At 45.1% G+C, this 27,526-nt stretch overlaps 2 protein-coding genes across 5 annotated transcripts in view; both read left to right on the forward strand.

Annotated features, from left to right (window-relative positions):
• Window positions 1-27,526, forward strand: part of BDNF (brain derived neurotrophic factor) — a 38,031-nt gene that overhangs the window by 3,007 nt on the left and 7,498 nt on the right. Inside the window, exon 1 of one of the 4 annotated variants that reach the window (XM_068194836.1) lies at window positions 15,101-15,404. The exons of 2 other annotated variants lie outside the window; for them this stretch is intronic. The gene's annotated coding sequence lies outside the window, so the exon portion shown is untranslated. Of the gene's footprint in view, window positions 1-15,100; window positions 15,405-21,644; window positions 21,731-27,526 lie in introns of those variants that run through there. One more of the 4 variants, XM_068194838.1, reaches the window with a different exon arrangement.
• The window catches only part of LGR4 (leucine rich repeat containing G protein-coupled receptor 4), a 136,980-nt gene continuing 131,070 nt past the window's right edge, over window positions 21,617-27,526 (forward strand). Inside the window, exon 1 of the mRNA XM_068194832.1 lies at window positions 21,617-21,673. The gene's annotated coding sequence lies outside the window, so the exon portion shown is untranslated. The remainder of the gene's footprint in view (window positions 21,674-27,526) is intronic.

Consider the following 27,526-nt stretch of genomic DNA (forward strand, 5'->3'; position numbering starts at 1 on the left):
AAGGAGCTTCTAGTTATATGAATTTTCCACTCCATGCATAATTTTGTGTATCTTCCTGCATTTTAAGTTTGCACCCATTACTTTCTTGCCAGCTCTTAAAAAACTCCAACATTTCCCTTTCTGTCTCTGTTGCCGTGTTTCTCTGGAATTCTAATCATTCTCTGCAGAGACGCATGGGATGGACGGCTGCTAACAAATGACACGGGCCATATTTGGTCCCATTGTGGTGACTCATACCTTAATCTGCAAGTAGCTTTATTGATTTTAGTATCTCCTGTTTCTCCAGGAGCTGTCGCTGCTTTGGTGGTGGTTCATCACCACCTTTCATCTCTTACAGTTATGGTACTGTAAAATGGCTGATCTCCTTGGAGTATGTCTTCATCTTCCAATTTTGGTGTGGCAGTGTTTTTTGCCTCTTTTTTAAGGTTTTCCTTTACCTGGTACCACGAGTGCTGTCTTCAGTGCTTTGGTGTCTGTCAGGTGTCTGTGTCCAGCGCGTGATGGTTTTTATAATATATGGTGTTTGACACAGGCGTTGTCTCTGTGCAAGCTTGCCATTCTCAGCAGCTCACCATTTGGATAACCTTTTGATTTTCAGGATTGCTCAACAATTTCCTGTTTCAAACGGTCTGATATTTCTCACTATTTATTTTTAGTGGCCAGCATTCACAGGCATGTATGCCAGTGGATTAATGTCTAGCATTTCATTAATCTGAGGTGGCTGGATGCATACATTTGGCTTTGTACAGCAAGTCTTTTTTTTTTTTTTTTTTTTTTTTCCTTTATCACATTAATGCTCTTGAGCTCTTAGAAATGCACTAAGAAAGTACAGACTGGCTGCCATTCAGTAACCATAAGTTACTTCCTAAATACAGTGGCATATGGTTGCCCTGCCATGAGAAATTCTGGAAAGGTGGATAAATCCTGAGGGACAGATTTTCCTCGGAGCTGTAAGTCTTACCATGAATCATTGTAGTAAATCACCACTAAGCACTTGAAGATGTAGCTGCTAGAATTTTTTTTTTTAATCAGATACGCAAACAAAGAGAGCATCCAAAAGATTTCAGGAGAACTAGTTCATTCCTCTGGCAAAAAATAGTAACGTCAAGTGCAGTAAACAGCATCTGCAAGAAACAGTACCTATCAAAGTTGTTGAAAATCAGTAGATTCCCTAGACCTTGGGAATGAGACAGGTAGTGCAAGGTAAAATATGTCTGAAAAGACACTTTCACAGCTCCCTCCCCTTTGAGCTAACATTAGACTGGGGCTAAGAAACTGGGGCTAGCAAAAGCAGGCTTGTCAAAGTGGGCCTTAAAATGGATTTGATGGCTTTTGGGGCATGAAGAACTAGAAAGGAAGAGTAGAGAAATGCAGGACTGGTTTTGTAATGCTCATTTTCATTTGTGGTCAGCAAGCCCAGCTAATAAGAAGGACTGCAGAATACGGGCAGATGAAATGTAAAAGAAAAGGTAATACTTGTATGCCTGGAAGCGAGATTTTGGAACAAGTGTGGGTATCCCATGTTTCTCTCATGTTTGGTTTTCCAAATGTTTTTACACTTCCTTGCTGCATCTCTCCCACCACGTTGTTAGGAGTAGTGAAGTGCCCTGGCAGGGAAAAGTCAGGGCACATCCTGCAGCCCCCAGGGCACGTGATGAGCAGGGTCACTGGCAAGCTGCTCGCCACCTTTGGTGAATTCCTCCACCCACGTGCCAGCAGCAAGGTGTAGGGTAGGGCACAGGCTTCTCCCATGAACTGAAAATATCTCTGAGACATACTTCTGCAAAATTATAGCCAGGAAAACATACCGACTGACATGGAGTTCATATAACAACTGCCCACCCATTTCATTATTTCACAAATGTGTGATTCTTGCTTGTGAGCTGTCACCATTAACATTTCCATCTGGCTCAATATTGCTTCTATTCTTAGTTGCTTTGTGATAGATGTAGGTGTATGAAGAAGATTTCCCCCCCCCTTGTGTCGTGAAGTAAAATAACCGAAAGCCATACATATATGTAACCACGCATTTTCATGCAGGCAGCCAGAAATAGAGGCACTTTCATGGCACTCCCATTACTAGATGTAGAGGGGAGGTAAGAAGCACATGCCTGTGGCCTCTTGGTGCTGCTGGAACAGGTACATAATGGGGAAAAACATAAATAAGTCAAAATCTAACTGCAAAAGAACAATATTGCTTTGATCTCCTTTTGAATATGCAGTTGGAGAGACCTATTTTCCCAACCATGTAAGTATGGGAATAATTTTACTTATCATGTAATCCTAATTGGTCTCTTCCTGAGGCAATCTCAAAGGGAAAATAGCTGTGACACACTTTGGTGTTCAAAGGATCAGGTCCTCAGCTGTGTAGGTATTTCTAAACTTAGACCTTTCAAGCTGCTCATTGCTTGGACAAACAGAAAACTCTCTGCAATATAGGCAAAACCTGCTCATCTGTGCCAAAAGTGGAATCCGTGGGATACCTGTGGCAATGATCAGGCACGTCACAGGAGTCTCCAGCACAAGCACATCTGGTTCCAGTCACATTACTCCTGTTGTCATTTGAACTTCATGGCAGAGTGCAGATTCACAGTTCCCTGCTGGAAGAAGTCTCTGAAATGGCTGATGGGTGTGAGGCATTTTCACCTGGCACAGCTTGGTGCTTCCCAGAGGGGCAGGGATTGGTGTCTGGGCTGTGGGGCCTGGCCCCTGCCCTTGCTTGCCTGGGGCAGAGCCTTGGGGCCAGGGCAGTGCCCCAGAGCCAGGTCTGCTGTCAGTGAGTGGTTTCCCCACGGCCACAGGCCGCTGTGCTGTCTCTTGTGGGGAGCACTGCTGCTGGCACTGTAGTGGCCCAAGCTCCTGCCATAAGTGGCCAAGTGTATACTTTCTCTTCCCCCTGCCTTTTCATGGTGTGGCCTGTCCTTTTTTTTTTTTTTCCCTTCCCAAAATAGCACACAAACCCCCAATTTAACAAGCATAAACCGTACACTCTGGCCTCCAATTTATTTTGACATTTGGCAAGAATGATTTTGCAACGTGTTCATTAAGTCATAAAATTTTTGCTACTTTCTCATTCCAGATCCTTATTGACTATAGCACATGTGAAAATAACAAAGTTATTTATTCTCCAAGTGGACAGTAGACCCCAAAGCTCCCAAGAAATTGCATTGTTTATGAATGCAATGTATGCAGAGACTTTTAAGGCCCTAGGTCTTCCCTGACTCTAAAAAAAAAATTGGTTAATTTCTGAAAGGGGTGAAGAGGGGGTTTATCATCCACTAAAATGTTAATAGGGTTGTTCAGTTAAGGAGGTCTCATCAGACCAGTTGTTTCTTTTCTCTTAAGCAGAGCCTTTGTGGGATTTGGGAATAATGCAGTAAAAAGTTATGGTAGTAGATAATTAGATGGACCAGCTAAAAGCAATATGAAAGGGGGCTGGTAGCACAAGGATTACAGAAGGTGTGTGGGCATTTTGACATCCAGAAAACATTATAGATCTGGTCTCAGCTACCTCAGTCTCATGATGATAATTAAGAAATGTGGGTGTAGAAAAGATCTTTGCATGGTTTGGTTGGATTATTGCCGCAGTTCAAAACACAATTGACAGAGACACCCACATTGGACATGATTGCCCTTTGATGAGGCAGATAGTGACTTTTCAAAGCTGACACAGTTAAAATTATGTCCAAAGTTTATGGGGCCACAAGCTTCTCACTAGACTCCATTATTATAACAAATGGTGAGCTGCAAATTGAAGCAGTTAAAAAAAAAAAGGTGAGGCATGCTGAGGTGGAAGGGACCCTGGCAGTGGGAAGGCTTCAGGATAAACTTTTCTCTCATCTGTTTGTCTCATCACTGCACATAGGCAGCGTCTGGGGGCTCCCTTTCTGTGAGTGTGTGTGTGTGTGTGCTCTCCAGAGGCAAACGGGAGGGAGGAGCAGCCAGGCTGGCTCCTTTGGTAACCCACAGTAAAGCCAGGCTCCTGTGCAGCTTGTGTGCTGTGGGGCAGATCTTCCCAGCTCCTTCACCTCCATTCGTTCACCAGCTATACAGAGATGGTACCGAGCTCCCCTCTGGGCACTGAATAAGGTGAAATAGTCCATAAATTTAAAACAGAGCAAAATCCAACCGCAAAGCTCACAGTCTTTTATCTGAAGGACACGTTTTTAAGAAACATTTGAGAATGGAAAGAGCATGATGGAGGCTAGTTAGATGGTTCCTGCTCAAGTCTAAGACAAGGCATAACAGCATAGCTTAACATACCAGCTCTTGCAGTGTATTATTCTAATATTAGAGACACTGAACCTGTACAGCTATGGAAATGTCAAAATATTGACGTCAGCCCTGATCCTGCATTCGGGTTTCTTTATTCTTTTACGTGTTTCACCCCTTGAAACAGCAGCAGCAGGAGGAGGTTGTATGGTGGCCCACAAGCAGTTCTGTACCTGTCACTTAGTTCCCATTCAGATTTTCTCTCAGGAATCAGGAAAGGCCACACATTGTCAAGGCAGACAGAGCTGGGAAAATATTTGACATTTCAAAATTAATTTTTTTCCCAGTATTTTCAACACAAACTGAGTTCTATATTGTTTAACAGAGTATTCAAAGAGGCTTTCAGTACTTCTGTCTAAAGCTATCATCAATAATCTGACAGACATTTGATAAAATATTCATAATCAAACCCACAGAATATCATGGAAAGACAATGGATTTAATGGATTTCAGGAAAACAGGTGGCTACCAAAGGGGGAAAAAAAACCAAAAAAAAGGCAGCTGCTTTCTGACAACAAATTCCTTTTGAAACCCAACCAACTCTACTGAGAATGGGATGAAGCAAGAGACGTGAGCAGAGGTCAAGAGGCTGGAGCTGCTCATGTGTTGGTTTGCTCTGTAAAATCCATGTTCTCTCAGACCTGCCAAAAGTCTGTAAAACCATCTGAGAGAATATTTGGCTGAATTTTGTCAAGAGATAGCTGATAATATAGTATTGACCAGGAAAACAAAAAGACTTAGCAGCTTTTAAATGAGGCTAAACTCTAGGTTTGAAATTTTCCAGGGGATGATGATACATCTCAAATGTCTTTTGCTACTGTACAAATCTCTTGCCTGAAGTGTGATACCCTTTATTATATTGCTGAAAATGTATTGCATCAGAGAGAAAAATACCTACTGCATCTATTGGTCATCCACAGAAAGAGTGAATCTTTCAGTATTTTCCATATGAATGTCTTTTTGTGCCCCAAATTTGGTTTATTTACGGAGATATTTTAAGTGCTTGCAGCGCACTCATCATTGATCACCTTTCTGAGTGACATGAATAACCTCTGTCACAGGTTTTGTTCTCATCCTCTTCTGAGCGAACAAGTACTTAATCCTAGGATTGTTCCCTAGTTTTGGTTTTTGAGTTTTAATTGTTGTGCATAAGTCTTTCACGAAGGTCTTGGTGGTAGCAAGAGGTGAAGTTTAATCATTGCTTCACCTCTTTTCTTTCTGTGTGGCGTTTGCTCCTGCACCAGTCACTCTATCCACAGGGTATTCCCCAGGCAGATCTGATTCTCAGGCTCTTCCTGCCCACCACCTGTTGTTTTCCTCTTCCCAAATCCTTCACCTGGACTCAGTCAGCTGTCCAGCCCTGCTCATAGCCCTGCATACCCACTCCTTTTCTCACCTCTTTTTTTGAGCTCTTTTAAAGACACAAATGTCTCTGACTTAAGAAGAGCTTTTAATTCCCAGTTCACTGCCTTTGGCACCTAAAAGTTATTTTTATCATCTACTTTTCCATCAAAGTATTTCTGCAGCAGTCCCTTAAGAAAATTCTGCTGGTTCCCAAATTTTAAAGGTGCCAAAACATCTGACAAGAAGGCTAAGTCCTTAAAAAGACAAACCTAGGAAGCTGATTTGGAACAGCCGGAATTTCCTATTCAGTTTCTGTAGGGCCAAAACGGGGAAGAAATCCAGACTGCTGTGAGGCGTACACTTCAGGCCAGGAGAAAAGCCAAAGATGATGGACCTTTCGGAACTGTTTTCTTTGGATCCATCAGCCTGTGCAAGAGCTACAGGGTCGGACCAGAGCACTGTACTGACCCAGCTCCTGAACCCCCAGAGGCACTGTGTGACAGCTGCCTGGGGCTCTCTCTAGCCTCAGACCCTGCCTGCAGGGAAGCCCTGCAGGGCTCCTGGGACCCCATGGGGCTCTGCCAGCGACGAGGTGTGGGAGCACTGGAGGTGGAAGGCAGGCAGAAGCGGTGGAGAGTGCTGGAGTCTCGGCTGGAGTCCTCCCACACTAGGGGAGCAGTGCTGGGATGGAAAAGGAACAGCAGTGAGTCCTGCCTAGTGTGGAAGAGCGCAGGGTAAGGCTCTTTCCTTTGCCTTCCCAACAGGCAATCTGGCAATCCCTCACCCATCTGCGAGTGTCCTGCCCTCCTTTCCTGAAGCCTTGGTGGGGAAGCTGTCCGCTGCCTTCCCAAGCCGTGCTTTTTGTGGGGTGTTAGTAAAGATTAATGGTTGGTTTAAAGTCGATCAGCTAAATGTAGATTAAGGTCTAGTACCAGTTTGTCAGACCATGAGAATGTGTATTTCATCTGCTTGTCTTTCATTTGTGTTAGCACTCAGGCTGAGCCCTTCTTCCCAAGTCTCTGTAAGCCCATCAGTTCATGGAATTAACACAATGTTCCTTTTCTGCCAGGGTGAGGTCTGACAAAAGCACAGCAAACCCACACTGCAAAGTGAACTGCGGTGTCAGTTATATGCTTCCCCAGCTCTGGTAGCTGGTGCAATTTTCTGGTAGCTAACGGGGTCTAAATCAAGAAACTAATCAGAAATAAGCCTGGAAATTGTTCTGACTCTTATTTACTCACTTTTATCTTGATACAACTTCTTAAAAGAATATTTTTAACAGATCCTTTAAGCATTTGTAGTAAGAGGCAATAGACAAAATGTCATAATTTCCATATGAAGGAGTGCAATTCCTATATAAAAAAAAGCCATTTTATCCTAATATGGTCTCAGAGTCTAAGTAACGTATTCTGTCACAAGAACTTTTGCATCAAAACAATTTTTCTGTTTCAGATCCAAGAAGAAATGTTGAATATTTAAATTCCACATTCTTTTTGATCTTAATTCCCTTCACAGAAGAGCTCTTTAGGTCTCACCAATGTGCTCTAGGTGCAATATCTGAGTATATTTTTCATATTCCGGGATCTAACCCAAATTAAGGAACCAAAGGGGAAGGAGCTATACATGCCTGCAAGGCAAAATGATTCTGCTTGGAGCACATAGCAGGGTAAAGCATCAAACAGAAACATAACAAAAGTCTAAAATAAGGGGTTTAATGCCTTGGTGCAAGGTCCTTGCTGAAAATCTAGCATTTGGCTCCCTTCTGATTTAAAAACTTTGCATTCCTGCTGACTTCAGCGGTGTTTATGTTCAAATAAGTAAAGGCACCATGAGGCCATACAGTACAACTGCAATTTGCAATAAATTATAGCAGATTAAACAGCCAGCTAATGAAATAGAAAGAGGTGTTTAAAACACTCCCTTGTAAGCATTTATGTTTCAGATGTATAAGCTACATGGAAAATAAACATTGTCCAGAAATAAATGTATATTATGTTGTTTATGAGTTTATACTCTAATGGCACAAGTCCTGAACCACCAAGGCCCCACTAAATGTCTTGTCAAGGCCAGGGGTAGATTTTACTTGGGTATTCTTTGAGTTATAGCCAACACTAAAAATACAGGGGCTTTGAGCCTCAGAGTGCAGGATTGCTTTCCTCCCACTTCAGATCATGTTCAAATGGGGTTTGTGGTGTCTCCACTGCTGGATGTGCCCGGCCCAACCACCCCTTTCCCCTCAAAGGCCACCCTGACCTTGCTGGGGCAGAGAAATCAATATGTTTACCCATTCGAGAAATGGTGTGGAACGTGAGGAAAGTTATTTTAAAGTAGTTTAAAATTTGTATTGATTTTGTGGATCGATATTTCAGAATTTCTGGATTCCCAAGTAGTCATACATCCACCCTGTGTTTTGTTCCCCTCTCTCTGCATCTGTAAATGGTAGTCTGAGCACATCACATGCTGTAGAGAGAGAACCAGCTCTGCATCCAACTACCCCCATACTGTGCTGCTGAGGAGGAAAATTATATTTTACTAGTAGTACCAAAAAACTGTGCCAGCTGTACTGGCACTATTTAAAGCAATTCTGCCATGCAAGTCAATGAAATAATTTCATCTGGCCAGTGTAGAGTTAGTAACAGCCCCTGTGCAACTCCTGCCCCTTGGAGCTGGGTGTTGCAGTGGGAGGACAGAGGAAGTGAGGACTGCACCTTCTTTGTTGCTCTTTTTGTGTATTAGCAGACCCTGAGGAGTGGGTGAGCACCACCTGGGCACCCCTCTGCCAGGATGAGCAGATATTCCTTTCACTTGGACAGATGAACGCTCCTGGGCAGGCACGTGGCTGCCCATTGATCTCCAGAGTGGAACGTAGTAACGTCTGCACACAACGTGGTTCCAGACATTCCATTACCGAAGGATTAACAATCCCAGGTATTCAATACTCAGAAATTACGCCATGCAAAAGAAATGTTTTAGTCAAGGGAAATTTTTGCTTTAATGTGACTAATCCAGTACTTGTTTCTTGAGCCACGAGTCACAGTGACTGGAGGAGGAGAACCTAATGGGGTCTGAGTTTCATTTCGAGGACTCTTTTTAATATTTATTGCTGTACTGATAATTTTAGTTTGCAATTAACAAAAATATATACTGTTTCACAGATACTTCTCTCTTTAATGCTTTAGGTGGTTAACGTAGAACGTTTTGAACTCTTATGTTTTGTTTCTTAGGTGAAATAGCTCAATAGGCTATTTAAAGAAAAAATATCCTGAATTTATCTTTAAACACATCAGCTTGTTTAAAGCATTGATGTGGCTCTGCTTTGAAAAGGGATGGAGCCAAAGTTCCTTAACCCCTTCGGGAAGATGAAGACAACCATCTAAGTGCAGCCTAAAATATGTTAATATGAAAGTCCTGAAGGGCAGGAGAGCCAGAAGAACTATTTAATGTTTACACATGCTTCACATTCCCAAGGATTTCTGTGTACCCAAGGAGGATCCCTCCTGCCAGCTCCTGGCAGAGTGGGACCCCATGGAACAGCCACTGGCCCCGGTGCCAAACTCCATCTCCCACCTCTCCTCCCCAGCTGCTTGCTGCAGATCCCTCGTCGCCCTTCATCCTCGGGCAATATCTCTGAGCTGCTGCACCTGGCCAAGGCAGCGCTTGAACGTGATGTCAGGGGAGATCTTAGTTGCTTCAACAGAAATAAACTACAGAAGAGCATTCATAGGGCTGTGGACCTGGGATTTTGGGGCTTGCTTATTTTTAGCACACACTCAAAATAAGCTCTCCGAAGTTATGCACTGAGCAGGGTTTGCTAAGGCATGTACCTGTTCTGATAAGATGCCTGGCTAAGTTTATAAACCCCTTGGAATCTGATCCCTTTAAATATTAAAAATAATCCACTATATTGCATCTAACTGAAACCAACTGAATACTTAGAGGAAAGGAGAGATGAGTCAGTCCCCACACCTTTCACCCACAAGTGCACCAGCAGTTTTCTGATCTTCTTTAATCCTAGAGCTCCAATGGCCTGATTCGTCACAGGAGTGCATCTCCAGCCATCTAACCTTTCCACACTTGGCTCAGGTTTCCACCATCCCAAGGAATCACACACAACCTCTTTGGGGAAGAGGGGATTTTCTTCTCCCTTCCCATGTCTGCTGCTCCCTCAGAGTCTGCATTTCTGCTGTTCTTGTCCCATGCCCTCTTTTCTGTCTGCTGTGCTGTTAGCAGGAGGGTCAGGGGTGAGTGAGGGAGGCTCAGGCACCACACGCCAGACACCTGGTACACTGGATACTCCTGGGCACAGCCCAGGTCCTTTCCTCTTTGCTCTCTGCTCAGGTAATGGGGGTTTAATGCCTCTGAAACAGCAGCAGTAAGGCAGAGACACTCAGGAGATGAATTGCCAGCTTTAGTGAATGTCAAAGCATCAGGAAATGACAAACCAAACTTTTAATGTTTCTGTGGGGTTGGATTCATTCTCTCCTTACTTGTTTTTTCTTGTTCTCACCTTTTTTTTTTCCTGTGCCATCATCCTCAACAGCTGCCCAGCACCCCACAGTGTGGGCAAGCCTGGCATGGCTGGACACTGGCCAAGGGACCAGGGGTCAGAAGGAGGGGTGAGTGATCCTCCTGGCTTCCCCCAGCCCTTCAGCACAGGGAAGCGGCACTTCACGTGTGGTTTAGGAGTCCCTCTGTCCAAACAGTGCATGGAGTCCATGCAAAACCCCAAAAGAAAAGCCTAGAGCTTTGGATGGGGAGGATTTTCTGTGTGTGTGTGTTTCTGGTCATTGCCACATATCACACATTCTATTTCTGCGCTTCATGCCAGTAGAGACGACGATATGAGCAGTGGCAAGGCACAAACCCAGAACTGGCGTGCTCACCAAACCAGCACGTTCACGAGCAGCTTAATGGATTTGTGTGCGATAGACACATGCATTTCCTGGTTTGCAAATGGCTAATCTGCACCTACCACAGAACTCTGCCAGAGAAGTGGTTTCATGCACATAAATTGTGCTGAAATCCCTCATTAGAAGGCATGGGACAAGATTCAGGGTACAGATCCTGCCATGGGATGGAAAGCTGGCATACCTTTAGCAGACATGAGAAGAAAACAATTATTTTAATTGTTGGCTAGAGTTTTAAAGCTACTTTTGCTGTAGCTGCAGGGTGACAATTCTGAGCTATTAAGTGGTATTTTCTCCAGGAAAAATGTTGTGGTTTTGGTGCCTGTGATTCAAAGAATAGGTTTTCCTGCTTTGTCCTGTGTACATGCAGCCTACAAACCATATCTAATGGAAGATCTTTGGGTTTGTATTCCCGTCTTTGCTGTTTCACTTAATACTTTCCCTGCTAAAATGAGGCTGCAAGGCCTCTCAAGAAATGCTGTTCACTGAAGGTGAAATTATGCTTGAAATTAAGAGCAGCTACCCTGCACTATTTAAGGCACTTTAAGGGTCTGTTCTGGTCACCCAGCAAGCTGCTTGCAGACCAGAGCAACAGCAGCTCTGTAGGCTGAACCAATGTAAACTTTGGGCTTGTGAGACCTGAGAGCCACCAGCCCCAGGGCATTGACACACAGCACTGATGGCTGGGAGGGGCTGTGGCCACAGCTTGGCCAACCCCCGAATGCAAGGGGAAAGCTGGGCAAGCGACCACCACCATCTTTCTCTCATCATCTCTCAGTCAAAGCCTCAAAAATAGGAAGATTTTACAAAGTTAAGCAGAATTTGGCTTTGGTCCTCAAAGATGCTGAAGTTTTTCCAGTGCACTGATGTTGGCGTGGAGCATGAGGGGCTCTCTTGTGTGTGCTGCAGTCACTGAGCCATTGTAGAGCAGCATCATAGCCCAGTCATCCTACACATGCACCATGTCTGCAACCCTGGCTGTGTACGTAACTTGTGTCTATAACCCACTGCAAGTCTTAGCATTGCTTGAGTTGGAAAAGTTTATTCCCATGAATTTTCCATCACTTTAATGTGAAAAAATAGCAAGTAAAGTAACTAGGAAACATGAGTAAACATAATCAAACATAAAATGCTTGTAATGATATAAGGAATCACTTCAGCCAATTAAAATTTTAAACTGAAAAAACCCTGTAGCATCAAAACCCGAATACATCAATAGCATTGTCCTTTTTGTGATCAGGATTAGTTTATATTTCCTGACAGCCAAGTGAGAGGAATTCCAAATTACAGCTTCTTGACCTTTTTCTCATTCAAAAACAGGTCAAGATACTACGTGAATAAAATGGGGAGTGTAAAGACACAGTCTGGGGGAGGGGAGACTCAATCATCCGTTGCCTTTTGTCTAATTATGTACCTTTTATGTATGTTACTCTTTTCAAATATTGACTTTTTTATTGCTTCTCCTACCATTGCAATGGGGGAATTTAAGAGCCCCACAAACTACTTTATCATATAATTAGTTTATCAGTAAATTTGGACCTCATACATCAATCACTATAATGCATAACCTCCACTGAGACAGAAACCAGGTGTGCGTGCTTCTGCTTTCTTCTTTATAGTATCTACAGCATCGTTAGTGCCTAGGCTACAGTTTAAATTGAATTCAGCAAAAAGCAATGGTCTTACCCTCCTGCAAACAGTATTACTTCAGGGATAAATCAACATTTGATTGATTGACAACTCATACTCCTTCCCTGCTGCTGTTTGGAAAATGGTGAAGTATGATTTGTGTATGCAAAACATTATTTTAATTAGTCATGAATAGAAAAAAACACTTGTTTCCAAGGTGAATGCTTAAAGCGGGCATACTGTGACAGCACCAAGAGGCTTGATACACTGAATTGTCTGAAACCACCAGAAAAGGCTCTGCCTGCCCTTTTCTTCCCCATGCAACTGTGGTGTGACTTTCCTTTCAGGTGCCTCTTACATGTGACATCTGTACAGTCCAAATGGGGAAAACATAGCTGGAAGACACAACAAGAGAGAACTCCTTTTGGGTCTATCCAGAAAACATTGGGATGCCTGACCTTTGCATCCTATGTATCCCACAAATCCCAAAGGGGATGGTTCATGTAACCTCCCAATTTATGGTGCATTTTATGGACACGGGAGTGGAGGTCCAACCAGAGCAGTGTCCCCGTGTCAGGACTAGCAGTTGCTTCACAAACTAATACCTTGAAGACACAATTTTTGGGGGTTCATTCATAAAAATTCCTTTAGAAGGCAGAGTCTGATTTAACAATATGGAACCCAGCTTGCATGTGCATTAAAAATCCAAACAAGTAATTATTTACGCTACTTTTTCATTTTCTGAGTAATCAAGCACTGGCTGGTAATAACGCTCCAAGGGCTGATTACACCAGCAAGAAACAGCAGCTCCTCTGACCACACCTCTTCCCTGGGAAAATCTCTACACCGATGCAAAAGGGAACACGTTTGTAGCAGAGAAAAATGGGAATTTCATGGTTGCATGGAATTAATGGTTCTCATGTTCTTAGCAGAGCTGAGCTGAAGCGCTTCCCACAGAGTGAGGACTTGTCAGGCTGTCTGTAACATGCTTCCTTTCCAAAATATAAAAAAAAAATTCTGATTGCAAGCAGATTTTTTTTCAGAGTATATCCCTTCTCCTTCACTCCTGAGAAAAAGCCAGCAGTGTTTCTAGAGCATGATATTTGCTGCTGCTCATCTGCATGTCTAGTGTACCAGCAGAAGAGTCTTTCCTCCAGGAATAACAAGTGTGCACTGTATTACATTACAGCTGATTAAAGTAGCCTCTCCTGCTGCTGTTTAACTTGTCTGCTACATCATCCAAATACTTGCAGGCACCATCTTATAAACACGGAATATTGGAACTGTGCTGTTTTATGACTGTGCAAAAGGGCTGCTGAAAGCATGCTGCCTCGGTGAAATCAGGTACCCGCACTAACACAGTCATACCTGGAAAGTTAAACGGTACTGTGGAGCCAAGTCTGAAACAGATAAAGAAAATGCACACGTTCACTCAGCAAGTTCCAGGTACAGCCATGCGTTTGAAACACCTCTGGAACATCCACCCGGCATTGTTGCTGGGAGTTATAAGCTTATATTGGTTTATCAGAGTGGTTGATGTGTCCCCAACGGCAGAATCTGAATAACACAGAAATAGCAGAGCAGGACTTGGCCTGAAGAGCTACTTGTATTAGTGACTATCCATCAGCCAGCAAGAGCTGGACATGACTCCTCAGGCCCAGGCTGCTAGTGAAGGCTTTGAAAATGTCTCCTTTCTTGTAAATTGGATAGATTTGGACTGGAAAACGCTGAGACAAAAAGAGGTAGAACTGTCTTCGTGCTCGCTGACATTTTTAGTTCAAACACGCAAAACCAAACCCCCAAGTGCAAGAAGGATGGTGATGTGGTACTCTAGCGTGATTTTTTACAAAGCTCTTAAAGCTGCAAAGGTTATTAACCACCAGGAATCTTTCCTTTAATATATATTAAAAGTTGAATTATATGGAAGGCTTTAGGTGTATTCGAATTTCAAACACCTGGGTTATTTTCTCTGCTTTACTGATAAATGCAGGTGTTTCATAGCAAAAGCACACAGGCAATCAGACTGTCTGAGGGCAGCAATGAGTTGCACACGTTTCTCCTAGGATAAATACATTTTCACAAGTGCTTGGACTGAATGGGCCTTTGGCATTAATTGCAATTGGATGGCAGTCAGGCTTTGAGGTGTAGAAAAATACGTGTTTTAACCGATTCATGAAAGAGTTGTGCTAGCTTCTTCTGAAAATCAGCTGCTTCCAATTTTGCCTGTGAGGGAAGAGGGAAGGGGTGAGGCTACCACAGCCCATGCCAGGCAGGGGTGAAGCCAGCTCTTCTCCCACAGCTCGCTCTTGCCGCCAGCACACGCGTGCGCTCCCGCTCGCCGCAGCCAGCCCAGCCCGGAGCGTGCCATCTCTCTGTCTTTACCGAGATCAAATGGAGCTAGTCAATCAGGGGATACCATTATTGCCTCCGCCATCCAATTTCCACTATCAATAATTTACTGTATTTGCTGCACGCGCAGGAGGAGGAGATTTTTGTCAGGGGGCACAGGATGCACCCCGCGGGCGGCCGGGCAAAGCCGAGCCCGGCGTTCCGCCCGAGATCGCCGGGCTCCGCGGTCGCCCCTGTCTCCGCCGGCGGGCGATGATGAGACGGGCGGCCCCGCTGTGGGTGTCGGTCCCGGTCCCGGGCTGGGCAGAGCCGCCTCTGGGACTGAGCTCCCGCTGGGCGCCTGCAGAAAGTCACCGGTGTAACGTTACCTGGGGCGCTCATTAATAAGCAATGCCTGTTATTATCTTGATTGCATTCTTAATAGGCGAACTACGGAGAGGTCAGCGCGGGAGCGATATTTAAATGGATTGGGCTTGCTTAATACCCGGCGGAGTAAACCAATATCCCGCCGCGGGCGGACCGACACCCCCCCGCCCCGCTCCCCGCTCGGGAAGCGCCGGGGGAGCGGAGGGGAGCGGAGCGGGGCCGGGCGGGCGGGGCCGGGAGGCGGTGCGGAGACTCCGAGCGGGGCAGCGCGGTGCCTACGGCCGCCGCAGCCGCCGGCCGGGGGCGAAGCCGCTCGGCGAGGAGAAGGCGGCGGGGCTGGGCCAGGAGGTTCCGGCTGAGCGGCGGGAGTGTGGGATCCGGCTGCGCTGCCCTCCCGCCCCTCATAAAGCTTTGATGAGACACTTGAGACGCCGCCTGTGTTGTCGAGGCGGCGGGAGGCGGTCGGTGGGACTGGGCGCCCGGGAGAGGATGTGACTTCCCGGAGGGGACCCGGACAGGCTTTGTGTGGACGACAAGGTACGCGGCGCCCCGCCAGGAAACTTAAGGGGCCGCGGGCAGGGGGTGCGGGCGGCTGCGGAGCCGGGAGGGCGCCGGCCGGCGAGAGGCGTCGGGGAGCGGTAAGGGCGGGCGAGGGCCGGCGGAACCCCGCGCCCCTTTGTTCCCGCACCTGTCGGCGCGGCCGGCGCCCGGCGGGGCTTTAGTCGGGGCCGGCGGGAGCAGGAGCGCGCCGCCGGCGGCGCGGGGAGCAGCGGAGCGCGGGGAGCAGCGGAGCGCGGGGCCCGGCGGCGCTTCCCCGACGGCGCTTCCCCGACGGCGGCGGCCGCCCGGTGCGGGGCGCGGCGGGGCCCCTCGGGCGGCGGGGCGCGCCCCCTGGCGGCGGGCGCGCGGCGGGGCGGCGGCCCGGCCTCCTCCCTCCGTGCGCGGCCGCGGCGGCGGGGCCCGGCCGTGACGGGAGAGCGGCGGGGCCCGGCCGTGACGGGAGAGCGGCGGGGCCGTGGGGCGGCAGCGGCGGCGGGGCCCGGCCGTGACGGGAGAGCGGCGGGGCCGTGGGGCGGCAGCGGCGGCGGGGCCCGGCCGTGACCGGAGAGCGGCGGGGCCGTGGGGCGGCGGCAGCGGCGGGGCCCGGCCGTGGGGAGGGCCGGGCGCCGCCAGGGAGGGGCGCGGTGCGCCCCCTTTGCGATGCACTTGTTGAAGCTGGACCGTCGCTGGAATGTGAAGCATGCCCGGCACCGTCTCCGGGACCCCGTGCCCTCTGCTCTGCCCGTCCCGTTGCAGCAGCCGCGGGCAGCCCGCCGGGTGCCGCCGGCAGCGAGGGGAAGGCAGGGCGGCGCAAGGAGGGTCCGGCGGCCGGAGCGGCCGGAGGTGTCGGGGGTCAGACACGCCTGCACCCAGGAAAAAACCCTGGCGTTAAATGGTAAATTTGTTCGGCAGAGCTTTAATTAATACTTTGGAGCCTTGTGCTGTCCCACTGATTCCCCCCCCCAGCCCCCACCAAGATTAAAAGCATGAGGTGTCACAGCTGTGGGCCACGCTTGCTTTGCTTGGTTGTTTTTAAGAGGTGCTGTTGGTGTCTTGGTTTGTTCATTCCAGTTAAGATATGTCCTTTTCCTCTCAGTTTATTGTAGTTTGCTTTTCTGAGGTTATGCAAGATCAATAGTCATTACTTATTTATGTTTCTAGTAACACAGTTCTAATGAATGCAAAGAATCTATCCTGGCAATACATTTTTCTTCAGCCAGTATTTCTGTAATCTTTAATTCATGGTGATAAATAGATAAAATGAATTTCCGTCTATAGATACGAGCAAAGGGCTGGATAATGAGCCGCCTGCTTGTGGGCAGGAGGAACTTTCACAGCCCCAAGTTTTAATGGCTTTTTGGTCACAAAAGTGAAGACTTTGCTCTGTTTACACGTGAGTGGCTGTCCCAAGTAAGCAGATCATCATATTGCCTGCTCTTTTGTGTTGGGCGGTGAGTGTGTGTAAATCGTAGGCTCTGCTTACAAAGCTGATTGCTGCCTGCAAGCCCTCAGGTGAAAACTCCAGCCCAGAGTTGGTGTGGGTATGGAAGGACGTCAGCAGAGGGGATGCTCTTGGCGTCGGGCACGCTGCGAGTCCTGTAGTTTGGGGTGGGAGAGGAGGTAGCAGCTGCTCGGGATGCTGCGGCTTCCTGTGTGCAGAGTTCCAGGGCACTGGCTGGGCGAACAGAGCCGGGGACGGGAGAAGACAGACAGTGATGTTCTGCAGGAATGAGTGCCGTCCCTCACCTGGCTCTCAGAGCAAAGCAGCGCCTCTGTTTCAACTCTAAAATATCTGTCTTCTGCTGTAGTACTACCACTAATGTTCAGCTTCACTGAACCTTGTCTGGGAAAACCCATTTGTAAGCAGCGTGCCTTCTGTTCATGTCGCAAGAGCTCTCTGCTTTCCGGAACTGCAGGGTAGATCCTGTTGTTATGTGGCTGTGAAATCAGGGTAAACCAGGTCAGAAAGATGAAGAACATTTTATCTGAATAATCCAGATATAATGGTGGAGGAAGATGGGAAAGGACTTTTATCTTGGACAGAGGAAGACTAAACTGAAAAAAGTGTTAACTTCAAGCTGTTAAGCAGCAAGGCACTATGTTGTAACAGTAGTGCTCGGGAAGTACTGCAATATGCTGGAATACTACAAAATGTAGTGCACAGATGCAAAGGTTTTTAAAGGCTCATTAACATAGGAAAAAATACAGGGGGAAATAAGGTTCTGTGCTTTTGCTTAAAAGCTTTGTATACGTGATAGTGCTGAGCTGAAAGTGGCTGCACTTAAAAAGTCCTTGCAGTAGCTGAAGCATTTGTGCAACTCTTACTCTGCTGTTGCTGTAGGGAAAACACAGAAGCTGCACATTTTGCTCAGATAATAATTCTCTCAGGGAGTGCACGTGTAAAAGCAGGTCACAAGAAGCTTGGAAGTAGGAGACCCTCTCAACCCTTCTACGGGTAAGCACTGCATGAGGAGGAGAAACAAGCCACTCTAGTGAATGACTTGTGCAATAAGTATAGTCCTATTAAAAAAAAAAAAAAGGTATTTCTCATACCTGCCTTCCTGGCTTGTATAAAAGGCTGAAAAGGTCATCTAAGAATGTGCCCTGTGCCTACACTAGAAATCTCACATCAGGCTTTGTGTGAATTGTTGGAGGCTCCACTAGAGAAGGATATGTGCTTTTAATAGGTTAATTGCTAACTTGTCTTGACCTGTTTTCAAGCATATGTTGTGAGCACTTGGTTTCTCCTAAATAGCTGAAATGCTGCTTAATTGAGAAACTCTCAATCATTTCTTAGATCAGTTCATACACTGGCATTCTTGGTAATGCTTAGTTGTAAACACCCTGTAAAAGGAAGCTTTTAAAGGCGCTGAAGCTAGGCTGTTTTTGTGTGTTGCTGAAGTGAGCTGTTAGCCAATAACCTACTGTCTTCAGTCAGTTCCAGTAGGGAAGGTTCTGTAACAGCCCTTGTGTGCTGTGGTACACCATTAGGAAGCAGCACAGGTGTGCACTGAGTGAACTGCCTGGTACCTGAGTTGGGATGGGGCTGGTAGGCTGTGCCCCTGTCTGCCGCCTCACAAATCTTACTTTGTTTCCTTATCCAGCTGTTATCCAGGCTTATCTTTGGCTGCAGGCTCTTTGAGGCAGAGATAATCTTGCCTCTCTGCTCTTTCTGGTACCCAACAAGAACTCACCAATGCTCTTGTAATGCAAACAATAAATAACAGATTTTGCTATGCAGTGCATACAGACCACTCTGCCATGGTAGCTTAAACTTGCATGTTACTAATTCCAGACACTGAGCAGTCCAGGGAGGAACACTGTTTGCAGGAGTTGTCCATGTGGAACAGGACAAACAGTCTTATGTGTGAAGTGTAGGTGATCTGTAGGGTCAGGCTCAGCCTTTCCTCCTTTCCAGCGTTCAGGACCTCACTGTCAGGCAGCTGTAGGCTGGTGGAGTTCAACTGCTACGCCCAACAGTAACAGTGAACACGAAACTGTCTGAAATACTGGAAGTGCCCTGGGCATGACTGACCAGGCAACAGTCTTACCAAAAAAAAAAAAAAAAAAAAGCCAAGCTCATCTCAGGTACAATGTCTGCCCTTTATAACCAGTGAACAGAGGTTGGCTGGGGTGGTACTGACCTGGAGTGATTGGAATTCTTGGTAACACTGATACCAGTGGTAGTGGAATGTCCCCTTACAGCATGATCTAGGCACCATGAATAGATACAGCTGTCTAAAGATGAGTACCATGCACAACCAGAGGAAGCAAAAGGAAACTTCATTTAGTGATTTTTCATGCCCTGCTGACAGCTGCCATAAGGCTGTAGCAGTTGTATACTTTCCTTGGTAAGAATATTGTATTTTTCAGAGAAGTCATTTTCTGAAACCAGTTAATTAGGACAGTTATTTCTGGCCATGGCATTTGTAGAGAACAGAAGGCATGATTGTTCTTATATTTGTTTCTCTGAGTCCTTTGATCGGCTAGAAGCTCTCAATGCTTCACGCTATAAATTACCTCAATCCTTTGGCAGTTCATTTCTTTTCTTGTGTACTTGGTTAGGAAAATGCAGAAATCCTTGTGACTCAGCTACAGACTACTATAAATTATGAAGAAATGGGGGAGGGGTCACATTTCACGTTAGGAAAGGCAATTCTAGGAGGATGGAAGGATACTGGTTGCTAAATTTGAGATAAGCATCTTACAGTATCTCAAAATCTGAGCAGCTGCTGCCACCTAGAGATGCACGAACCACATAGGGTGCTCGGGCTGTCTCTGGCAAGGGAGCCTGCACCTTGAAAATGAGTTAATCCCAGTCCTTACTCCACAGTATAGATTTAGTGTATGAGTGCAGACTTTTTTAGCCCTGTAATTGATGGCTACCTGGGAATCCTGTTCTAGTGATGCAGGTAACTTAGTTGTGTACAGTCTTCCTTGTGTGACTTAAGTAGGTAAACAAAGAAGTATCACTTTCAGTAAATCATTTGCTGATTTAATTTAGACTGCACTTAAAGAAGTATTTGCAAGTCAAATTTCTAAGGGTTTGGTGCAGCTGCTGCTGAGGCTCCATAGCCTTTGTAAAGCCTACACCAATAATATGCAGTGTAGAATTAGTCCCTTTAGGATTTGAGTTTGCTTGAAGGTTGGTTTGTTCCCTATCCCATCTTTGAAGTCTACTTGTTGGGACTGTCCTTTAGTATGTATTTGCTGGAATAGAAAACATTCTAATTTCCCCAAATGTATGAACTCGGAGGCCTTTGGATTGGTTTCACTCGATTCAGGATTTTCTCAATTTTAAAACTAAGTATCAAGGTTAAGTTTGATATGTAGCTATTTGTTACTACCTCAAATCTAACAACATGGAATACATTAGTATCTGCTCCTTGTTTTTTTTGTTTTGCACATCAAACTGCTATAGCAGTTTCTTCCTCTGCATTTGAGAGAAAAGCACTGTTCCCTACTTACATCGTTTCCTGATTACAGAGGGAAACAATGAGCCTTTTTTACCCCCTGAACTCATAATCTCATGTTCAGTTATTTCTCTGTGACTCTTAGAGACACAGTATGTTATGGGGCTTTTATAACAAATGCTAGCTCTCAGCTATCAAATGCCCACTGGGATAAGCAAACCAACACAACTAAACCTGGAGATGATAGCATCATCTCACAGAGTCCCGAAAACGCGACCCGCTGGTTAATTGCATGTCCTGTGTAACTTTCCAGGTGATGTTTTTTTTTAATTTCTTAAGATATTTTGAAGTCTGTCAGTGGGACTGGGATAAGTGCTTAATCAAAAACTTCTGAGGGAATGGAGTTTTCCTGTGGGAAACTGAGAAACTGTGGTGCAGGGATATTTGCCACAAGTCAGGAGGCAACTGCAAACTGCTTATACCATATCAGGGTGCCTGAGTTGTAATACCAAACTAGAGTTTGAAAAACTATTCTTGGCTCACTGGAGTCCCACATCAGCCTCAACCTTTCTGGGACGTGCACTAAGTTACAAGTAGGCTTTGCATAAATGCAGGAAGAATCTGGGAAAAAATTGAACTAGGCAAAACTTTGAGCAAAATGCTGTTATAAGGTCTTTACTAATTCAGCATGTAAAAGACTCAACCCAGACTCCTGTACTATATATCTTTTAAAAGTGAGTGAAGCCTGATCTTGTTCCAATTCTAGTGCGTATTGTGCCTTATCTAATGTGATCTAAACACTAGGTTTTTTTTAAAACACTGCTCCTGGAGAAATGCTGTTTACTCTAGATCAAGAAAAGAAAGGTTCTGATCTCTGGGTTCCTTAGCCTGTTATGCCATTCCCTTTTTAAGCTTGGTGCAGCTTCTAGTATCCATATGGTTTAGTTTATCCATTCTTTACACTGGCCATGGTGCTCTTGTAGAGTGTTCAGTACATGATACACTGAGAAGGAAAGAAATTAAATCTAAACTCTATTGAAAGGCTGGATTAGTAAAGCCAACCTGTCCCCTCAGTCATAGCTCTCACCGTACCACAGAAGTGTTGTGGGCACAGTGTGTGGTGACTGGGAGTGGGGCTGTGTACAGCTGTGCGGGACAGGTGAGCAGTGTTGAAGGTAACGAGCCATGGAGTGCCCAGGTGTGCTGAGCACCTACCAAAGGGTAGAGAGGACGCTCAGGTGGAATGCATGTAAGATCACGAGGGTAAAAGGTTGTACTGAGAAGCAATAGAGAGCAGATGCCTGAAGCCTTCTTTGGTGTTGGTTGTGGCTCCACCATGTTTCTGACACAGAAGTGTATGGACACTGTTGGGATGAGTAAGTGACAGGACTTGTTTTGAAGTATTTCTAGGTAATTCTGCCTGCTGGCCTCCTCCATTAAGACTTGGATCTTCTCTTGCTATTTACATTCCTTCTGAGTTGATTATCCAGTTTGACTGAGCCGTAAATGCTGAGAGAGAAATGCTATTTGATAGAATTTGTACTGAGAGAGCCAGTGTGAGGAGGCAGCAAATTCAATAACAAGTTCAAGCTGGCAAGAGTGATTTAACCAGAACCCGTGCCAGGAAACTGTGGTGAGCTATGAATGTCCTGAGCATCATGACCACCCTTTATCTTTATAATGGGTTGAACCAAAACTAGAAATAAACACATCTGAAGTTCTGCATTTTTGCTTTTCCAGATATAAACACTACCGTTTATGTCAATGTCATTGCTTTTTTATTGTTGTTGTCAGCTTATGTTTTGTAGACTGGTGAAGGATTGTTTTTGTTTTATGGGAGGCAAAGAAGGCTGCTTCACATGTTATTACAGCAGCAGAGTATTTACTGGTGTGGCATTGGCAAATTGATGCCAATGAAAAGGTGTAAAGAGAAGAAGCAGGTGCTTCTTTGTGTCTTCCACAGATATACAGATTTTTTTGACTAGCAAGAGATGTCTGGAAATGAGTTTTCCCCTTAAAGGCTAATGATTGGCACATGAATTTAAATCAAGGAATGAAGCTGCCTTCCTTGAAAGACTCATTTAAGTCCTTTGTCTCTCTTGATTTTGCACTAAGGATAAATTTCTGCTGTCCCCTGTGCAAAACTTTTATGCCATTGCAACTGCAAAAGTAGGAGCAATGTCACCAATGAACAAGGTTGTTGCAAAAGAATAAGTGAGTGAATTCCACATGCCTCCATTAAAAAAAAGGCAGAAATAACGTTTAAGAAGAAGTTAATTAGATGTCTAAGCCTCCAAAGAAGTCTACCTTTGAGAGTGACAAACCTGTAGGCAACGTCTTGAAGTCCATAAACTTCAAGCATGAAGTCATATCACCTGGTTCTTAATCAATTTTGTCCAACATGGAAATGATTGTATATCTTTCACCTGCTCTGATTTCTATAACTGTTACAAAACTTACAGACTCTTTTGCTTGGAAATACTATAAATCATTCTTCCTGCCTTTAGCTAATGGAAGGACAGGTATGCAGTGAGACCTAGAAAACACAATAAATAACTTCCATGTCTATTTTAAATTAAACACTTTGGAGCAAGTCTTCAGTTGCAAAGCACCACCAGACCTTTTAGTATTCAAATTGTGCTCGCTAGAAAATGGCTGCAGGGGAACTGCTGATACTCTGCATATCTTGTAATTTGTCATGATCAGGTGTACATCAAAACACGACCTGTAGTTTTTTTAAGGACAGTATCGAGCCATTGGTATTTTAACATAAAGCTGGATCTGTGGATGTGCATTGGGAATAAAGATGACTGGAACTCAGTCATCTTTTTTTCCTTTTATTGCTTTGATGATGATGGTGCTGCTACCCATATTACAAGTAGGCATAACCTTGCTGTTCTCAATTTTATCTAAATTGATGATGACCCTTGGTACTTGCAAAGCTTCTTGGTTTGTGTGTGTAGGGCTGGTAAATACCTGCTTGTGCAATAGGACTTCTTTATGGGAATAGGTCTTTCCCAAATTTCATAACGAGTTTGCTGCAGGTAAAAGCAGTCTCTGGTCTGGATGAGATAGGAACTTGTGTTGTATTTCAAATCAAACTTAGAGGTTTTAATAGTGAAGAATATTTGTATTTTAACACTAGTTTTGTTTTCCTTGTTGCTCTTTGTTATGTAGTGGTTGAGCCCACAAATTGGAGGCAGGAGGCTAAAAGCTGAAAAATGCAAGAAGAAACAAAAAGCCATATGGCAATAGCAGGAGTTTCTGCCACCCCACCTTAGGCTCGTGACAACATGCCCTGTAGTTAACCTACAGTCAGCAACTAATAATGACACAGATGGAAGTGAGCTAGCATGTGTATTCAAAGTAATACCCCTAAGGTTTTAATCAGCATCTTTCTGTGTTAGGCATCTAAATTGCCGTGGAGAGATTAGCAAAATATGCCTGTGGTACACATGGTAAAGGCAGCTTTGTGTAGTGGCTGAACTAGGGGTTTTGAGCAAGAACTGCCCTGTTCTCCTCTGGTTCAGCAGTGACTTGCTGGGGTAAAATGTTTAAAATACTTGTGGGCTTTAGGCTACCCAGAGGGAAAACACAGTTTCTGATGCAGTTCCTTCTCACCTAAATATGCTGGGATTCAGTGTTTGCAAAGTACTTTGGAGGCTTTGATAGCATGTTCTCCAAAAAGTGCTGTACAACTGAGAGTCACAACAGCTTAAGTATCAGATTTCTTAGCTTTTGCAACCTCTTTTCCTCTCTATAACTGCTAATTATCTCTGGTGCGACATTTTTGCTTTTGAATAGGATGGTGACTTCTGTAGCTGTTCCATTATGTTGTGGAGATGTTTGGGAGAGGGAGAATACTTGGCTGTTTCCAAGACTAATTGTGTAATTTAATGTTTCTTGCTTCAGCTTTCTCTTTCCTCCCCCACCCCCAGCTGTTAGAAGAGAAGCTGTCCTTCCCTGCAGCATAGTGGGATCTGCTTACATGAAGGGACAGGTATTGAAGTTTTTCTAGAGACGTGTTTATTTAAAGACTGAAATCTCATATACAAACCTACCCTTTGGAGCTTAAGGGCTCTTACAGTGAGAACAGTGCTTTCTTCAGTGGGGGGCTGTGCATGAAATGGGACACCCAAGTGAGGAGCATTAGGTGGTGTTGGGCTGGATTTTGCATGCTTCTCTTTATAGACATGTCCAGGCTATTTATGTGCTTGTGTCAGTGAGGGAAGAGAAGGGCTAGCCTGCACACCTAGAAAGGTTTCTTCCTTTCTCTTTAAACTGTATTACCAAATGTGCGTGGATCCCTCAGGAGTCCTGAGGAAGCTGCTTTGCTGAAACATGCCACGTTTTGTTCTGATACAGTTATCAGCTATAGTTTAGGTTGTGACCCCATCTGGTTTTCTGACCACATAAATAATGGCCACCTTTGCAACTGATATACATCTATGAATGGAACACTGTGGATTTATACCAGGCAAGGGATTGTGTCCACCAGAATTAGGTCAACTGGAGCTTCCCTAATTTTTGTGGCTATAATTCCCCATGATACTATAATCTGTTATATCTGGTGGCAAGTATGAAAAGTCAGGAGCCATGTAAGTTCATTTTTAATTAGGGAAGGGAAGGTCCCAATGTCTGTGTAATTCACAGAAATCACAGTGTAACGCTCCTTGGTGAAAGAAATTACACCATTATACAGCTGGGAGAATGCAGGAGTTGGATAAATTAATTTTTCCTGTAAGACTGCAAGGGCTTTTTTTTCTATATGTTCCATTAAATATTTGTACCTTGAGCAGTACAACTAATTAGGCTTGTTTTCAAACCCTTGCATCTTTGCCAGAATTGTACCCTCCTCGCTCCTTATAGGGATTCCAAACACTTTCCCTCTGTGGAGCTTGTGAAACGAAAGGGAAAACAGTAAGTCCATAAGCCTGTACGCTGGTGTTTGCCTAAGGATGGAGGAGGAGAAGAGCTGACTTGGGTCACTCTCAGGTGCTGGCATGCTGGTTATACGTGACCCTGTGTATCCCTCTATTGAATCTGGCTGACATTGGCCCCCCGATTTCTCAAATAGATTAGGGGTAGAGTACCAGCCATAGCAAGTGCAAAAGTCTTGTTTCAACATGAAACCACTTAGAAGGTGGGGAAAAAAAGCTGAAAACTATAATGCTTTGAAATCTGTGGGAAGCTGTATTGTCAGTGTAAAATATGATTGGTGAAAGAGCACTTTTTGCCAAAGTGTTTTCAATACAGTTATGTTAACACACTGACACAATTTTCCAGTAGTGTTATCTCCAAAGATAAAGCTGTTGTCACAGCCAGACACATGCAGGGCTGGCTGCCCAGTGAAGTGGATTCCCAATAAGCATATCCTTATATCATTATACAAGTCCTCGTTATTCTGCTAACGTTGATTGAGGTGACTTCGCAAACCTAGAGACTTCTGCTTCTGCTCCCGTGTAACTTTGGACTTGAATACTCCCAGGAAGTGCTGTGGTACCTCAGAGTAAGCTTTTATTCCTTGCCCTGTGTATGGAAATTATTTCCATGGAGATGCTGTGCTGACAGCTGGACTGAGCATGTGTCAAGAAAAATCCACACGCAAGGGCAGACAGCCAAAAGATGACTGAAACACCACTAGCAAAAGCAGGAGTACTGTTAATACCTGTCAGGGCTCTCACAACAAGCAGTTCTGGTTTCTGGTTTGTGCACATCACAATGTACAGCTGTGTTTCAAGTACTGGCTATGGCTAGAAGTGAGGTATTGTCTTAGAGCAGTGCCACGTGCATTCAGGGTCTCAGCAAAGGTAAGAGTCTTGCAACAAGCAGGAATAGCCCTTGCTCTTCTCTCCTCCCCCCAGGGAAAGCACTGTCTGCCCAAAGCACTGCTAACTGCTCCATCTGATCATCATGCTTTTTAACCATTTCTTTTCCTTGGCAGCTCTTCACTTATGTTCCTGTTGGGTGCATAATGTTCTGTAGGTCCTAGGAAGCTGCCACTTGCAGCAGAACTGATGGATGTGTGGGATGCTTTACATGCTGTTCAATAGTTTGTAGGCACTCTGTGAGATCCAGCCTCAACTGGTGCAGGAACTCCTGGGTTGTGCCAGGGCTGCTGGGCACATGTCGCTGTTCGAGGGATCCAACTCGTGCTAGACTGCACGACATGATCTGTTCTGTTCCTGCTACTGGGTGCCAATTGTCCTTGACTTCTGTGTGAGTTTCATGTGTGTACTTGGCGGAATAGCTTAGTCCTGTGATGATTCAGTGCAGTGTTTCATACCAGAAAACCCTCGTGAAACAGAAGACAACCTGCAGATGCTGCTCAAAGGTCTGAGGTTCTGCCTTAATGTTCTTTTGTGCATAGGTTGAATTAGCATTTTATAAAGCTCTAGTGGCTATTGAAGCAAATTATTTCAGAGAACTGTCATTATCTGCCCCCATGGAGGAACCAGATAGTATCTTGGTATGGAGTAATTACTTAATGGATTGTTTTCATGAGGGGGTGGGGGGAGTCTGTACCCTATTCTATAGGTGAGCCTTCCTTTCCCAGAGATTGCTTTAATGTTACTTCTGAATGACCACAGTAATGGCATGGACGTACCTTGGTGTATACCCTAAAGGGATAAATGCAGTTTTCTGAAGTCAGGTTTGAAATTGGAATTTGCTAATGCACAAGTTTTGGGCTTAGAAGTATCATTCCTACTAGTACAGTATTTGTGATATAGTAATAGAAGTGCAGCATGTTACTCTACCCATGATACTCTGAAAAGCAGAAATAAACCTGTTGGTAGTGCTTTTATTTGTGGAGGACATTCACTGAATACCTTGGGATTTCAGCATGAAATTTTGGCAAAAATTGTCATGGTGAAGCACATGGTGCTTGATAGGAGCGGTGGCACACACACACAGGCTCCTTTGGGAGCTGAGTTTCTTTGAGTACAGCTGGAATCACAACTTCTGTGGTTTGAGTGCCCCAAGTGTGGTATGCTGTGTGAACAGCTGCAAAGGCAGTAAGTGTGTCACTGGCTCAATAATCAGTTCCCATTATCACAGCATTAAAAAAGTGCACATCTCTTCTAAAGATGTTGTCCCTCTGAAAATGTTTGATACCACCTGTGAATCTGGTCTGCTGTTCCTTCACCTGTACGTACTGTCAAAACTCATCCCTCCTGTTCACTGGTATGGGCAGAGTGGGTCTGA

This window comes from Anomalospiza imberbis, chromosome 6, assembly GCF_031753505.1.
Source record: "Anomalospiza imberbis isolate Cuckoo-Finch-1a 21T00152 chromosome 6, ASM3175350v1, whole genome shotgun sequence".
Lineage (NCBI taxonomy): Eukaryota > Metazoa > Chordata > Aves > Passeriformes > Viduidae > Anomalospiza > Anomalospiza imberbis.